This window comes from Mastomys coucha, unplaced genomic scaffold, assembly GCF_008632895.1.
Source record: "Mastomys coucha isolate ucsf_1 unplaced genomic scaffold, UCSF_Mcou_1 pScaffold11, whole genome shotgun sequence".
NCBI lineage: Eukaryota > Metazoa > Chordata > Mammalia > Rodentia > Muridae > Mastomys > Mastomys coucha.
In genome coordinates, this window is record NW_022196893.1 from 28,152,497 (window position 1) to 28,162,880 (window position 10,384).

The window sequence follows — 10,384 nt, forward strand, 5'->3', positions numbered from 1 at the left end:
AGGCTACTACAGCAGTACCATCCAAGAAGTTGCTCTGGGCACCGCACTGACAATGGTGTCCCTGTGGCCTGTTCATACGGGCTATGGAGTGAGGTACATGCCAATTGGCCTGAGTACATCTCACGATGGAAGCCAGTCATCTCTCCACCATCCAGCGTGTACCTTGGCCAGGTTCTCTGAAGGGAGGTCTTCTCCTTGCCATCCCACTCCTCGGGTGGCATTGTTCTGTCTACTAACACACCTTCGCTGCCCCCATACGTATGCCTTCCTGTGAGAAGTCTTTCCCTGCTTTTAAAATCTTCTCTAATCTACCACACACATGCTCCAGCCAACTGTAGCTTTCCCCTTAGCATTGCATCTCCTGCAGTAGATGCTATATTTTAAACGTATTCAATAGCTCTGTTCCCTAGAACTATTGTGCGGATGATCTCCTGCTTCATGAATTAATCAACTCAGTGTCAGAAACTCACTCTTGCTGTATTCTTAGTGAGGTCCCTTGCAAGGATTCTACAGTGGGATTCAGTGAATATTTGAAATTTAAATAAACATCCTAAAATGACATAGAATAGAACCACTTAAATAATTTGAAAAGCCCTTTGCAATTTCGGAAAACAAGAAAATAAGAAGTTTTTGAATTTCAGAGACTCTTCCAAAAGGAAGCTGTTGATAGAAGAGAAAGAAGACATTGTTTTTTTTTTTTTAAATCAAATTGAGTTCTTAAATTCATTTTATGAAAAAAAGGATTTTTGAAAAATCAAATTATTTTAGTTTAATTAACTTATAACTGGCCATGAGTGAAAGGCTCCCAATTAGCTGTGAACTGAGGGATGGCAAAGAAATATTGTCAAGACAGACTCCCAGGATCCTAATAAGAGCTAGAAGCATTAGCCACATGCATGCATGCAGCTCAGTGGAGGAAGAGCAGTTAAGCTTAGCTGATTAGGTCAGAAAGCAAATCCTCTACGATTAGAAATGGAAGCCACCAGAGCAGAACCAATCGTGACTCAGAGAGGGACAGGCCACACACAGTGGCTGCCAGAACGTTCTGGAATTCTTTGAGTTCACCTTGTCTTCACTTACATAATATTGTATGGTGTTTGTCTCGTTCCTTCCGGAACAATCTAGCAGTAAGGAGAGTGCAGCTCATTGTTCAAGCCCAAACTGGTTGTTAGAAGCCAATGATCTGTAGTAGTAGGAAAAACCCAACCGTTCCTTGTTTCACACAGGTAGCACCTTAACACTTAGCACTTCCCGCCTGACGCCAAACTGTGCAAGGTGGGATTCCTACACGGTAGACGGATCTTTGGTTCACCCCTGCAGGGTGTCGTATAATTTAATTAGATTCTAGCACTGTCTACTTGGAGTTAGAGTCAGACCTCAGAGTTTAAAGGCTCAAGGCTGTCCTATATTTCAAACACTAATTGTTATTTTAGTATTTCAGAAGCTCTAACCAGCCAGCCATACCTTAAGACTTCTCATGACCCCCACCTCGGGTTCAGATATTTTTCTAGAGTGGCCCACAGAACGTAGCAAACAGTTTACTTATATTTGCCCATTTATTATAAAGGGATATAACATCCAGAAGAGGCGCCAGTGGTAAGATATGAAGATATGGGCACAAAGTCTTCATGTCCTCTTAGGGTACACTCCCTTTCATGTTTTCAGCAATCTGGAAGCGCTCTAAACCCACCCCTTTGTGGGTATTTACAGAGACATCAATGCACAATCATGACTGATCAAATCACAGGTTATGTTCAATCAGTGATTCATTTCATCTCAGCTCCTGTGGGTTGGGAAAGCTCTAATCAGATAGTTGGTTCCCTGCTGTCGTAGTTACTTTTCCTTTTTCTTTTTTGGGGGTGGGGTGGGGGTGAGGTGGGGGATCGAGACAGGGTTTCTCTGTATAGCCCTGGCTGTCCTGGAACTCACTCTGTAGACCAGGCTGGCCTCGAACTCAGAAATCCGCCTGCCTCTGCCTCCCAAGTGCTGGGATTAAAGGCATGTGCCATCACTACACAGAAAGTTTTAACTCTTAGTAGGTCAATTCAAGAATTAAAGGAAGCATGCTGGTCCACTCCCGTAGTCCCGTAGTGGTGTGCGCCACCACTGCCCGGCCTTAGTTACTTTTCTATTGCTGTAATAAAGCATCCTTATAGATCGAAAGGGCAACTTACGCTTATGGTCCCAGAGAGTAATAAGCCCATCATGTCATGGCAGCCAGGCAGGCATGGCGGCTGGAGCAGAGGCTGAGCGCTTACATCCTGAACAGCAAACATGAAGCAAAGAGAGTAAATTCAAAATGGTATGTGTCTTTAAACTCTCAGAGCCCCGTCTCCAGCAAAGTAGCCCCCTAGGACAAGGCCATACCTCCTATGCTTCCCCAAAGGGCACAGCGAACTGGGGTTCAAGTAGCCTTGCTGCAGGTCGCTTTTGCTATCCCCACCTTAAGCTCGGGAACGGCCCTGCTACCAGCCCCCGCCCAGAGAATATTGGATCTGCGAATGAAAAACACAGACACACACACTGTTCAATTTCAACCTGCCTAATTGGCTCAACTGCTGGGTGCCTCCAAGCTACCCTGGCTGTCTGGTCCTTCTCAGTACTCCTAGCTCGGCACCTTATACCTGACCTCAACTTCAGTTGCTCAGCCACCTCCAGTCCCAGCTCAACACCCTAATCTCCCGCCTGGAGAAGCAGCCAAGGTACCTCCACCCGAGATCTCACATGGCTGGTCACCTTAAGAACTGCAAACGTCCCCTCCTCCATTACATCTCCACACCTCCCCAGTTGGGACCCAGAAGCCCCACCTCCTTCCTTCCGCCCAGCAATTGGCCCATGGCATCTTTACTGATAGATGAAGAACCAATTGGGGATCAGGATCTTAGCATCAGCCCCACCCCCTACATAACCTCAAGGGGACATTCCTGTTCAGCCACCACACCAGCTAGCCAGTCCCTACACTGAAACCTTCCAGGGCCCTGTCCATCAGTCACTTCAGTGTTGTACATAAAAACACTTCTCATTTCCAAAAAGTCTTGTTTTACAAGCTATGCTGTGACTCTACAGGGACAAAGATCCAAATTAAATTCTTGTTAGATCACAGAAGCCAAGCTGTGAGACTTTTACTGGCATGAGGTGTTTCTGTCCTAGTTTGCTGGGAGATGTAACAGTGTAAGTGTGTGCCTAGGCCTCTGCTTTTGATCTGACAGGCCTGTTGCTGTTTCCGTAGATGGGGTCACAAAGCAAGCAACAAAATGTCAGAGGCAAGTTCAGTGAGACTCCTGAAGGACTTCCAAAGTGAGCTGAGCAGCGAGGTCGGGTAGACTGCCGTCAGGTGAGGGAATAGCTGCTGGCCTAGATCGCCACAGGAAAGCGTTTACTTTATGAGATATAAAGTGTATAAACCCCATGCTGTGTAAGTTGTCCAGAGTAAGTCGGTCCTCAGACACAGCGCCGCCTACTGTGATGGGCAGAGGCTCAGACAAACACAGCGCAGCCTACCGTGATGGGCAGAGGCTCAGACACAGCACAGCCTACCGTGGTGGGCAGAGGCAGAGATGCGGGTTGGGCAGTTAAATGACCTGGAGCTCCCTAAGTTGAAAGGCTGATTTGAGAGTCCCGTGTTGCCTAGACACGTAGACATGACAGAACGGGAATGTCCGGACTATAGGGACAGGCACCCTGGTAAGAGTTTTAGTGCAGCTATGGGAAGCCATGATCGCCGGCAAGTCTGTGCTCAGCAACACTTGAGGCTCACCTAATAATGATTTTTTGCTTTTTTACTTTTATTAAAATTATATTTTTTCTCACATACTACATTCTGATTATGGTTGCCTTGCCTTCTCCCAGTTCCATCCCACCTCACCTCCCATCCAGATCCATCCCCTTCCTCTCATTAGAAAGCAAACAGGTGCACGCCTTTAATCCCAGCACTTGGGAGGCAGAGGCAGGCGGATTTTCTGAGTTCAAGGCCAGCCTGGTCTACAGAGTGAGTTCCAGGACAGCCAGGGCTACACAGAGAAATCCTGTCTCAAAAAAAACAAAAAAACAAAAAACAAACAAACAAACAAAAAAAAACAAAAAAAAAAAACAAAGAAAAAAAGAAAGGAAACAGGCTTCTGTGGGATTATAGTATATAATATGAGATATGTAACATGTTCTATATGTAATGTAACATGTTCTATATGTAATACATGCAATATATAACATATGTAATATATAATATAGATAACTGTTTTTTAAAAAAGAGTCCTAAGATGATGTTATGAGACAAGAAACCCCAAGGGTACCACTGAGTTCGTTTCCTGTGGTCTATCACTGCTGGGCACGCAGCCTTGTAGCCCACTCTTCAGAGTAGATGGTTTGCCCAGTGAGACTCCCTAGGAGAAAGCAAAGCTTTCCGTTTCAACTAGTTATCAGTTGGAGATAACTTCTGGGTCAGGGATGGAGGCATGTGTCCACTTCTCCTCTTAGCCCTAGGACCCCATCTGGTGCAGACCCGTGTAGGCCCTGTGCATGCTGCCCCAGTCTTTGTGCATTCATATGTGTGTAGATCATGTTTACTTAGAGGGCCTTGTGTGTGTGCTTGCTTTGGCAGCACATATACTAAGGTTGGAGCACAGAGAAGATTAGCATGGCTCTTGCACGGGGATGACAGATGGATCTGTGAAGTGATGATATGTATTTCCCCCATGGAAGAGGAGGCGGAAAGAGTGTCAGAGGTAGAGGGGACGGAGGACCCCGGGAGAGCAAGGCCACCTACTAACTATTAAGGAAAGGAGGAATGTGTAAGGAAGGGGGGGGAATGAACTGAATCTCTAAAATGCTCTTTACTTGATTAAACCCCATGTTGTTTATTAATCTAAGCTGACACTAGGCAAGTTTACCAGGGAGACAGAGATAATTAGCTGTCATCCTCGATGTAGGAGCCTACAGCGTGTGGGTAAGGAGTAATATTTGAACTACAATTTTTTGTTCTTCTGGTTTTCTCAAAGAGAAAGTTAACTTTAAAACCTCTTCAGGGCAGGCATGGTTAATGCCTGTAATCCAGGCACTTGGGAGGCCGATGCAAGAAGGTCATGAGTTTAATTCCACATAGCGGCACCCTCTATTAAACAGAGAGAGAAAAAGAAAGAAAAAAATATTGTCATGGAAATAAACAGAAGCCAGAAGAAGCCAATAAAGCATAGAAATACAGAAGCATTTGGGAAGGGTATGCTGCGATTCAGGTAAGCTAGAGAGCAGAGCAGAGAAAGGGGTCAGGACGGTTTGAGGAAGATCGCTTTGCTGTAGAGAAGCCATGGGATGAAGGGAGGGAAGATATCTCCCAGGCCCCGGAACAGGGAGATATCAAGCTCTCGGTCGAGGCAGCGGTCCTTCCCAGGCAGTGAGTTAGGCCACTGTGGTAATAGACTGTAAGAACCACTGACGTGAGTGGGTTATTAAGAGCCAGAGCTAACTGCTAAGTGTCTTCTGAAGCCTGATGAGAATGCAGACACGGTAACACGCGATTAAGTCATCTGTGCCACTGGGAGGGCATCGGCACAGAACATCGACATCCAGGGAGCATGTGCCTGGTGAGCGGCATCATGGGTGTTCTGCAAAAGGCTTTCTCTGGGGTGCTGGAGAGATGCTGTGGTTAGAAGCACTGGCTGTTCTTCCAGGGAACCCAAGTTTGGTTCCTAACATCCACATGGTGGTTAACAACTGTCTGTAAGCACAATTCCAGGATATCCCATGGCTCCTCTGGTCTCCGTGAGTACAAGACCTGCATGCAGAGCACATCCATGTAAGAACACATCCAGGTAAGACACACATACACATAACATTTTTAAAAGATATATAAAGGTTTGTTTTTCATCTAAGCAAATTTGTAAGCAAAGTTTTTCTAACCTAGAGATTCACATCAAATACTGTGATATAAAAGCCACGGAATGCCACCAGACATGGGTAGACCATACGGATGACAGTAACTGTCACCTCAGTAGTGATGCATGGACAATCCATGGATGTTCTTGCTGCCCCCACATGACCACTCCCATATGCTTCGCACTATTCATAGTCCTGGATTCCTGAGGTGAACCCCATCAAGGAGAGGGAGTTCCATGAAACCTGCAGTCAGGTTCCTCAATTGCCCAGAGCTAGGAAGTCCCACATGAAGTTGTTCTATGGAAAGTAAGAACTGAGATGCTCGTGTGACCCAAACAACTGTTTTGAGGATGAGTGTTTGTGTGCCCCACTCACTAGGTGACTTCCTTCAACCCTAGCAGAAAATTCAAGTTCTCAACTTCCCAACCAACCTCAGTAAGCATTCACCGAATGCCACGTGATTTCAATCACTTGTATGTGTTTGGGGAAAGGTAGAAATTCTAGAAACACAATTCCTGCATTAAAGAAATGTACCATCTAAGTTGAGGGAAGGTGTGTAGCCAGCATGGAAGGACAGGAAAGGGGGGATTATCCAAATGGGCAGACTTTCAGTAGCAGTCCAACATAAGCGGGACAGCCTTGATGACGGGTAAGATGCCGTTCAGTAGAGTATTACTCACAGATTATAACCTTCAAGCACCATAAGACTTTCTGTACAAAATTGTGCCATTTGAGTATGCCTTTAACTTGCTGTTTTCTAATAAAAAGGGAGGAATTGTAACCCTCCTGCTTGATCCTGCCTGCCTCTCATAACCACTCTCTGCCCACCTCCTGCTATTTGCCACGCCTCGCTCCTGGTTCCAGTTACATCGGAAGTCCTGCCTCTACAGAGACTAAAGAAGCTGCTGATTGGGCCTATATGCTGATGAACTTGGGGGAGGGGTTTTGCCTCACCTATGCTACCTGTTGGCTTGTAACAAAAATTATTATTAAATACAAGATGGCTGAGTGATCACACTTGAGTGCTGTCTAATTTTGACTTTCCACGTGGATTAAGGTAACATAAACATGGCTAGCCAATTTCCTCCTGACTCCATATTCCAGATAACCTGTTCTTACTGTTACCGCACTGGCCGGCAACAGGACAGGACACAACGGAGGTTTCATCCTCTCAGCATCTTTCCTTCAGTCTTTTGGCACCAACTCTCCCAACATCTGATATCACTTCTGCTTGTTTGGTTTGTTCTCTGCAGAATTAGAAGACTCTGTCCTTGTTGCGCCCTGGGTCTACCTGTCAAAGGGGTGGTCAGAATAAAAAGGATCTAAATGCGCACTTGACTAAGGCTGGTGGTTTTCATATTGGGGCATATTTTGAATCACAAGAGGATGTTATCACTGCTGTAGCTGTCCCTGGGTTGTTTCCATTCCTGTGACTTCTCACAGCACTCTTGTTCAGGACCCCCAGTCAACTCATGGGTTCACCACATGGACTCTGATGGTACCCTCACTTTGGTCCATTATTTGCTTTCTGTCTTAGCTGAGTCTCTTCACATCTCTCCAGGAATATTATCAAGAAACAGAGAGGCATTCTATGGAAAGAACTGGTCTGTTGTGTCATCATAAGTCCGAAGAGCATTCTTGTTACAGGGAGGCGAACCACAGTGGTTCCTGAACACTGATTAGAACCTGGTCTAGGAAGCAGACCAGGACAATGATGTCAGAGGCACATTAGTAGAAGCAGGAGTAAGGTTGTGGACCGGATAATACAGTCATACCATTGCTGACTTCTTGCTTGGGATAATTATATGATGCTTATGTAAGAGAAAATGAAAAGCAAGCAGAGAGAATCCAGAGGAGTAGGACATGGTTACTCTTTGCACTATTTTCATGAAGTGGTAAGCTTCATATTGCTTCAAAAGCAGAAGATTTTAAAAATTAAGACTGACATAACCCAATAAATATTCTTTTTATTCAGACGTTTCTTAGATAATAAGGCAATTACAGAAGATAGTGGGCTACATAAGGAAGCAATCTAGCTACAGAGGTATGGAAATTAAGTACTTTACAACTGAGAACCACAGGATAAAGGGAAGTATCAAGTTTTGCCTAAGGCTGACCAAGGCTCCATCACTAGCCAGATGAATTACGGCCACAAATCATTTAATTTTTCTAGGTCACACTTTGTAAGCTAATATCCATCTGGTTGCCCCGAGTGCTTTCTATGATCTCATGAAAAATAAAACAAAACAAAAAACAAAACAAAAAAACCCCAAGCAATTCCTCTGTAGACGCCATCCAGTAAGCTTTAGGAAACTGAGGACTGGAACTGATATTGGTAACAATGTTTCCTACAACAGATAGCTTTTAATAATATAGACACATGACCACACATCACTGGAGCCCTGTGTACCAGAGTACCGCTTGCTTAATACATCGTGCCTCACTTTCAGCAATAGTCATGTGACATCACAGAGATCCGCCTGCCTTTGGCCCCCAAGTGCTGGGATTAAAGGCGTGCACCACCACCACTCAGAATGAATTTTAAAATAAAACAAAACTTTAAAAAAAAATGTGGTGGCTGAGTACAAGGGGGCAAGGCTCTTCAGGACACAGTAGAGCACGTACATGTATGTATTCCCAGCAGTTACGACCAGGTGCTCAAGACCTGCGCATGCTCAAGAAAGACAAGCTTGCAGTCTAGAAAGGGGAAACGGCCATGAAGCCCCACCACCCAGGGGCTGTTGGTAGTCGACGGTTCTGGGAAGTGGGGGTCGGTTTTCTTTAAGAGTGTTGTCCTGCGTAGGACAGCCACACTCCAGTGTATGCCCACATATGCAAGAGTATCAGGACAGCGTAAGTTGGACCTGACGGGTTAAGGGAGAGAGGGCACAAAAATGGTAGGCAGGGAAAGTGCATCAGGAAGGAGTCATGGGTGGAGAGGATAGGATCAGAACAGACTGTGTGAAACTCTCAAAAATCTAAGGAAATAAGAGGAAACGCTGAGGCATGCCCGAAGGCTTCAGGCAGACTGGATGCAGCAGAGAGAAAATGTCGGAGCTGGAGGAAATGTCAGTAAAACTTTTTCAATTTCTTTCTTAAAATCCTTGTGCTTACTTTATGTGTATCGGTCTTTTGCCATGTATGTGTGAGGGAGTGCCAGATCTTGGACTTGCTGATGGTTGTGAGCTGTCTTGTGGGTGCTGGGAATTGAACCTGGGTCCTCTGGAAGTGAGGTCAGTGCCATCTCTCCAGCCCCAGTAAAAAATTTTCAAGCGAGCAAAACAAACAAACAAACAAATTCCAGGATAAAACAGTAAATAGTATGTAAACCCTGTGAAGCAACTTCAGAGTTTGTAATGTAGATGAACTCGCCAACTCTCCGTGGTGCCTGACCACGCTTCAGTGCTCCTGCTGGCTGGCCAACTCTCCCGGCCATGCCCGATCATGGGGCTCCTGCTGGGCCATGATCTCCGGTGCCTCCCTCCACCCCCAGTTCCTTTCGCTACCATATACCCCAAGGTCAGCCAACACATCACAATACCAGTACCCTGGTAGAATCAAGACTCTTAATGCTTAATTAACCAAGCAGATTTATGTATCAATAATATCACAATTTACAAGATGCCAATACAATAATTTCAGAGCCAATAATGAAGATAAAAGCTTTATCCCAATATTTCTAACCTTATGAAATCATAGCTACTGTGGCTGGTAAATGCCATGCGACATATCCGCAGCCATCTTGAATCCCCCTACTCTGCCTCTTTCTGTTACTCTTAGCTCCACCTCCGTTTTCCCTGTCCAATCACAGGCCTCCCACTGTCATAATGTGATTGGACAGGGAAAATCCTGCAACACAGAGAAGCCACAACAATACCAAAGGAGACACATAAACAAAACCTGAAGCGATTACTACGGTTACTAAGAATTTTCCCAAGTTAATATCAGACATGAAATACAAACTTTCCCTATAAGGATACTGCCTGAGCCCTGGACTACTCATTGCCTGACCCTACCTGCTCTTGTGGGTTGGAAGTGAGGTGGCGCAGAGTCAACAACACCGACCCCGGGAGCAGGTGAGAAGTGCTGCAGCAAGCTCATCTGAGCACTGCCGCAAGCTCCTTTAATACCCTACACCCACGCCCCATTGGTCCCAAGAAAGCATCCCTTCTAAACAGCAGTTCCCGATTGGCTGGCATTGTCTGCTCCAGCAATCCTTGGTCTCTCAGGCAGTCTTCAATTAGGTCCTCCTGCAGGAGATGCTTTCGCAGCTGTGTGAGGCCCTCACCCCGGCATTTACTTAGAGGTGACTCCGCCATTCCTGCTACAAAAGAGAACAAAGATAAAAATTACATATTACTTCTAGAAATCTTGGAAGCAAGAAAACGGTGGGAAGAAATGTTTGCACCATTGAGGGGAAAAACTTTATCAGTATAGAATCAAGTACCTTATAAATCCATCACCCAAAAGATGGAAAAATGAAGAATTTCTCAGGAAAATAATGAGGGACATGCTG

At 45.4% G+C, this 10,384-nt stretch overlaps 2 long non-coding RNA genes and 1 other non-coding gene across 3 annotated transcripts in view; 1 reads left to right on the forward strand and 2 right to left on the reverse strand.

Annotated features, from left to right (window-relative positions):
* Positions 1 to 2,811, reverse strand: part of LOC116081934 — a 3,770-nt gene extending 959 nt beyond the window's left edge. The window contains exons 1-2 of the long non-coding RNA XR_004115106.1: positions 2,737 to 2,811; positions 2,175 to 2,261 (exon numbers count right to left, since the gene is read on the reverse strand). This is a non-coding gene — a long non-coding RNA (uncharacterized LOC116081934). The remainder of the gene's footprint in view (positions 1 to 2,174; positions 2,262 to 2,736) is intronic.
* A 1,770-nt stretch (positions 2,812 to 4,581) lies between these two features.
* On the forward strand, positions 4,582 to 4,685 carry LOC116083128. The gene has a single exon (XR_004115602.1). It is a non-coding gene; the product is annotated as a U6 spliceosomal RNA (small nuclear RNA).
* A 151-nt stretch (positions 4,686 to 4,836) lies between these two features.
* LOC116081938 lies at positions 4,837 to 9,621 on the reverse strand. The gene is made up of 2 exons (XR_004115109.1): positions 9,553 to 9,621; positions 4,837 to 5,767 (listed from the first exon to the last, which is right to left on the reverse strand). It is a non-coding gene; the product is annotated as an uncharacterized LOC116081938 (long non-coding RNA).
* Positions 9,622 to 10,384: the final 763 nt, after the last annotated feature.